The sequence below is a fragment of the Cupressus sempervirens genome, chromosome 10 (genome assembly GCF_028749045.1).
Source record: "Cupressus sempervirens isolate cs-2001-9-10 chromosome 10, ASM2874904v1, whole genome shotgun sequence".
NCBI classification, from domain to species: domain Eukaryota; kingdom Viridiplantae; phylum Streptophyta; class Pinopsida; order Cupressales; family Cupressaceae; genus Cupressus; species Cupressus sempervirens.
In genome coordinates, this window is record NC_143127.1 from 788784711 (window position 1) to 788791613 (window position 6903).

At 31.3% G+C, this 6903-nt stretch overlaps 2 pseudogenes; both read left to right on the plus strand.

The window, feature by feature from the left end:
* Positions 1-2640: 2640 nt before the first annotated feature.
* Positions 2641-3873, plus strand: LOC149536268 (potassium channel KAT3-like; annotated as a pseudogene).
* Positions 3874-3926: 53 nt separating this feature from the next.
* On the plus strand, positions 3927-4732 carry LOC149536269 (uncharacterized; annotated as a pseudogene).
* Positions 4733-6903: the final 2171 nt, after the last annotated feature.

A 6903-nucleotide genomic window follows, 5' to 3' on the forward strand; every position in this document is an offset into this window, starting at 1 on the left:
TGCAAGTTATTGATGTTAAAGATTGGAAAAACATGTAAACATCTCTTTTCCATTTGAGAAGACTAGCTAAGCAAAATTGCCTATGATCCTTAAGAAATTAAATTTCTCTTATGCTGAGAAAATATATGGTGGGATTTGGAACACAGTACTTGGTTATGTCATAATTCAAACATGTGAATCAAATGAGATTCATAGCACCGCAACAAAAAGTGGAAGTTTGAGCAATTACAAATTCGAAATAACTAGCTTTTCCATCTGCAATCTTGTTCTATAATAAAACAACATCTTAATGGATTTGTGCATCTTATTCATTACCAAAAAATCTTATTCCTTAGCACTATGTGGTCACTATAGAAATAGTGTACTATTTTCTATTTTGAAGAATTAGGCAATTCCTAGGAGCTTCTTGATATGTTTTCTGCAAACATAAAGTACAACTATTATTGATTATCTTATTGACACATCAAACCTTTGTTATATAAAATAGGATCTTGTTGTTATCTTGATACATATGCAACAGAAAGAACAAATGGTAAATCATTAAATAAAGTATATAGAAAAGGAATGAAACTACAAAATAGGGATTGTCAAGTACTTCAATATTCAAGGAAGAAGTAGTTGGAGCATATCTATCAACCACATTTCCATCTTGTCTACCAGAAATTTGGTGAAGTTTCTCTTAATTTTGTCACCCAAAAGGTCGCCTTTCTTTGATTTCGATAACTTATAAATAGGTTCTACATTATCATTGTTGACCTCAACCTACATTTCATAGCTGCAATATAAATGCTAAAAAATCTAATAAGCATGTACTAGATAAGCTAATTATTACCTATTTACAAGATTGTTTCACTTATGACAAATGAATTCACATAAATACCTAAACAAAAAAGTGAGGAAATAGGAAAATAGGAGTGATGTACTTACCTTCTCAAATACTGGAAATTCTACTTTTAAACAAGTACATGCCACTTCTGTGATCTTCTCATTGTCACTTGGTTCCTCTCCAGCAAATTGATTGCATGGGAAGGTTGGTATTTCTAGTCTTGCAAAAAATTGGCCAAAAAACTCTACAATATTACACAATATAAAGATGAGAAATAAAAGTTTTAAATCCAACTTAAAAGAAATTAATGTTTTCTAGCTCAGAGGATGCTAGAAAAGGTTGTGGAGTCTGGCTGTACATCAACTGAAGGAATTTTCTTAACATTTTCCATAGCCTTTTCAACAAGCCCATTTTCTACATATCTTGCAACCATAGCATTCCATGAGATGAAATTTCTTTGGGACATTTTGCAAAACAGTTCGTGAGCCTTGTGAATGTATCCATATTTTGTATACATGTCTATCAGAGCATTCACAACTTCAACATTTTGTAAAATTCCTAGTCCAATAAGGCATTGATGTAACTCCATACCTTGTTACAAAGCTCCAACTTTGGCGTACACGGGGAGGATGCTAGCAAAGGTTGTATAGTTTGGCTTTACATCTAGCATTAATTGAATTTGCATAAAAGAGTCCAAATTATTATCAACAAACCTATTTTGTACATATCTTGTGATCATCACATTCCATGAGATTATATTTCTTTGAGGCATGTTATCAAATAGTTCATGCACCTTATATATGCTCCCAAATTTTGCATACATGTCTACCTAGGAACTTAAAACATAAGACAATAATCCCTTCTCTTCTATGCTCTACTATGCTATGCAGTGACAATGAGAACTATGCATGACAATGGTGAACTAGGGATGCATCAAACTAAGAATTGAAGATCAATTCTCCATAATTTAGGTAGTAACCCCACCTTTCAGATACTTAGATGGATCTAATTGTTAAAATAATACTATTTTTCAACACTAACAATGTGATTTGAAATACATACTAGAAGATACAGTCATAGATATTGATAGCGAATTATCAAATTAATATAGTTTATATTTCATATTTTTCTTCAACCACATGGTATTCGTCATCAATCCTGTCATTGAAGATTTAAAATAGAAAAGTAAATGTGAATTATGAATTATTATTTTCTGTTGTAGGTGCATCTATTACAAGAAGCAGAGGTCAAGAAGGTGGTAGAGTGGATTATGGGAGGGCTTGACAGTTATTATGCTGCTAATACTATTGATGTAGCTTTTGCATCAAGTGTAGTAAAAGCAGCTACTGCAGAAGCTACTTAGGAATCAGATGTTTCACTTGGTACTCATTTTCTTGTTTCTACTCTACACAATGCCTCTCACGGTAACTTGCTTCTAGGAAAGATAAATGAAGCTTCAAGTCCTTTAGTGATTTTAAAAATTTCAATTAAAATTCATTGCTTTTAACACCTAGTGACTATTGTAGCAATAAATAGAGATGAATAAATTTATGATGATAGGAGTGGTATTGTGATGGAATCTATGGAATAAACTCATTGCTTAGATTTTAGGAACCCTGTTCCAATATCCACTAAAATTTGAGAGGGTGTGGCTGAACTTTGAGTCTCTTTGTCCTTAATTGGAGGATACTATGGCACACATCATAGGAATTAAATTATTCTCTTTAGTTGATAGTACCCTTTCTTTAGCTACCTCAACTACATTTTGTTCACCATAAAAAAATTCATTTAAAATGAGGAAAATACAAATAAGGATGGGAATGACAAGTTGCCTTTACAAGTAATAATTGTGGGGCACCCAAATGTTGGAAAATCAACACTATAAGTTCATGATTGATGGAAGAGTCTGTGCTAACTGGTCCTGACTGAGGTGTAATACGAGTTTCTATTCAAACATAGTTTGATAAAGAGGGATGAAAATTCTATCTGGTAGACACAACTAGTTTTTGACAAAGGTTAAATGTACAAGACAATCTAAGTGAAACTACAAAACTTTAATCAACATAATTATAGATAGCCCAACGACCTTTGATAGCAATTCAAATCTTCATTGTTCAAATGATTTTCTTTGTTCATGTGGAATCTTGAATCTTGAATCTTATCTACAAAACTTTCCAAACATTCATACAACAGACTATGCAGAAACCATTAAATACCAATGGGCTATAAGAGTAATTTCATAAGTCATGAATCCCAAATGTTCTAACAAAGTGACTGTTGACTCATGTGCAAAAATATCTAAAAAGTTAAATTTTGTTAAATAATGTAGGGCATGGGAAACATTATTGATATTGCTGGTTATTTACTATATTGGGTTTCACCATTTGTATTTTCTTTTATTGATTCACCAAGTTAGCCACTGTTCTGTGTGGACCTTCCAGTCAATAGATTTTTCTCAATGGATATAATCACGACCCTTTTGTCAACTTTCTTGACAAAATAACATACCTATTAGAGGATGATCACAAGAATATTTTCAAAAGGAAGATTTGCACATGGCGTCTTTTTGAAATTCCTTAAATAATATTGTTTGACGAAATTAGTTCCATCTCCAATCTCAAACAAACTTATCTTTTGGCATTCTTAATATGTGCTGGCTTTTTTGTTTAAGGAGGGTTGGTGCTATTTTTGCAAGGGTTGAGAAATTCATTTGATTAACTATTTTTTGACACACTCTACAAAATTAGTGTGTCACTCTATCTATAGTGTACTATGTTGGGTGCTCCAATTACCTTATGGAAGCTCGGTATCTTGACAAGAGGAGGACCTAGATTGGTGCTATAATTCTGAGTTTCCAACAAAATGATCCCTCAACTTGCCATGTTGCTGCAATTTATTGGTCCATAACTACGCTTACAACTATTGGGTAAGGAGACCTACATGCTCATTACACAAGGGAGGTGGTATTTGACATCTTCTACATGCTATTTAATCATAGATTGATTGAATATGTGATAGGGAACATGAAAAATTTGTGCATGGCATGAGCTAAACAATAAGATTTAGGGATTCAAAGACTATGTGCTCCTTCATTTAGAGTATGGAGCAGATGTAAACAACAAATCCTCGACCAAATTCTGCCAATCTAAAATAGATGAAGAAGGAAATTGATACCAAATTTACTATGGGAGTAGAGAGAAAATCTTAAGTCTAGTGATGTTATTAGTTTTATATTGATTGATGTACAAATGGGTGACATGGAAATGCTCAAACATTTGCAAAGATATGAAGAAGGTGTAAATGAACCAGATGAGAAAGGATCTACATCTCTTCGTCTTGCCACTAATTAGGGGTCCATCAATATGGTCAAATGTCTATTATAGAAAGAAGAAGTCATCAAAAAAGTGGATTGTAATGGTTCCACAGCCATGACCATTTTTGAAAAGCTAGGGCAAGAAGACCTAGTGGCATTATTCTAAGAAAAATCTCAGAAAACTAATTGACATCTTTATATACCCATTAAATATTATGTAGAACTTTTTCATCCTACATAGATGAGAGAAATCATAGAGAGATCACTAAACCTTTAGATCTTTCCATGGAAATTAGTTTTCATCATTTTGAAAACCCAATTTCCCTTGGGGGACTTCTGGAAGTCAAAGGAGAAAAAGAGTTAACAATTTCCCAAATTCATTGTTTAGTATAGTCACAATGCAATCGCACAATAACCTCAGCTTTTGTGGAAATATTATTAATGGCATAAAATCCTTGTAAAAAAATTCTTCACTCCCTACAAGAATAACAATTTACAATGATCACCCAATCTATTGGAAAATAAGCAATTAGTAAAGGGAGTTGATACTTTTACCAGACTTAATTTGGGAACTTTTGCGAATCATGGCCTGATCTTATCGGTTTCAAACCAGATCTTAGGTTCAATTTTATAGAATATTGCTCAAAGTGTCTTGCATAACATCACATTCCCATAGGAATCAAGAAATAGTTTTACATAAAGGTTTTGAGAACAACCACCCATGACAAAGGCTCCAATTTGAGGTCCAACCCTAAATCAAAGTGAGTAAAAGAAAACAATCAAAGACAAGAGATGAATCAAATATTTTTACCTGACCTCAATCTACTTTGAAGATAATGAAAGATCATCCAAATAAGCAAAGAGAATCCAAATAACCATGTAGTTAAAGCCATGTGTTAAGAAAAATTTGAATATGAAGAATCCCATGGAAATTTGTGGTGACCTCCAAAGTAGAACCGATCAAGGGCCACAGATTTAGATCCACCTGCAATTTGCACTCTGGATCTTCAGATCCAAATCCAAATGCCCAAAGCTATGGAAAATATCAGAAAATAAAACATTGTCTTCTAAAGAGGAAGAATCTCTTTAGGGGCTACCTTAGATGTACATAGGATATAATTTAGAATTTAATTTAGGTTTTGATACACTTGATTATGACAATTATTTGATTGATTTATCATTATAATAAACTATCAAATTGTTTGAAGTAATAGTAGACTAGTTAAGCTTTCCCTTCTCTTATGAAAACCTTGTATTTGATTTAATAGTTTAGATAAAATCAAATATACACTTTATATAATATACTTTCTTATTATTTTTATCATGTTTGATTATCAATTTTTAAATCTTTTATAATATAGGAGAGTTTTAGCAATTTATGTAGGTCTATTCTATTCTTATGCCATATAAAATGAGTGTATATTTCTATTAATAATGTTTATGAGGTCAAGTAGTTTAAATGATTTATTTAAGTAAAATTTACATTTAGATTGTATGGATAAATAAAATATAGTATTTATGTTCAAAATATTCAATAGAATTAATAAAAATAAAATAAAGATATACAATTTTATGTTTGATATAATTTGATTAAGATAATTGTTATTGATTAACTTCTTATTATAGTAAAATATCATATTGTTTGAAGTAATAATTCTTCCCATTTTCAAAACCTTGGATTTGATTTAATGTTTTGTTAATAAAATCAAATATATGTGAAGCTTATCATGCAATATATTTTTTATATTTATTTCTAAACTTTTGAATTGAAAAGATAGAAATGAAATTTTGACTCTTGGCGTAGTGAGGACACAATCAAATCATGTTTAAATTATTTATTAAATTTAATACCAAAAAAAAATTATTCATAAAATTTAGAGGATTAGCTCACGTTAAAATGATTTGCCAATTTTAATATAGAAAAACATCTCTTTGTAACCAACTTTCAACTCTAAGGATGGTGAGGATGGGATCAAGTCATATTTGAATTCTTAACCAACTTGAATACAAGAAACATCTCATTTTAAATTAAGTGTACAAGAAAAGATTTTTTAAATAAGCTCTTTAAATCAATGAAGCTGATGTGTTATAGACACATCCTCGCATTTTAAGTTTTGTGTGTGTGTGTGTGTGTGTGTGTGTGTGTGTTGATTAATGGATGAGGGTTGTATGTACTTCATTTGTACAAGTCATACATAGGTATATGCTGATTAGACATGTTGTGGTTATGTGGACATTCTCGGTGTTTCTATATGAATATAGTTACAATTCTACACTCTTTAGGTGCATCAGAAATATGTTGTGAATCTACAAATTATATGATACTCTCAAACATCTAGTCATGAGAGGTAAGGTGTGCCTATAAATAGTGTGATTAATGAAAGAAGAAAACAAAAATATTCTTAGATATAGGGGTAAGTGCACAAAGTTGTGGTGCCAAAAGGGGGGTATAAGTGGACACCTTTTTCCTGAAATCTACAAATTTTGAACTTCAACAAGAATTTGAAGATAGTTACGCTCAAAAATTTTAGATATGACCAAAAAAAAAGTCGTAGTCCTTTGAATCTAGTTTCTAAACTACTAATTTTTTTTCAAAATGGTTTACTTTTAGGTCCTCAAAAAAGGGGGCCACAAAAAGTGGTACTGTTTATTCCAAAAAAACATAACATAGTACAAAGTGTGGCCCCCCTAAAATTTTAACTTTTTTTTTGAAATTTTTTAATTGCTCTGGTCAAAAGTTACTTAGCACTATGTAGTTTATCCC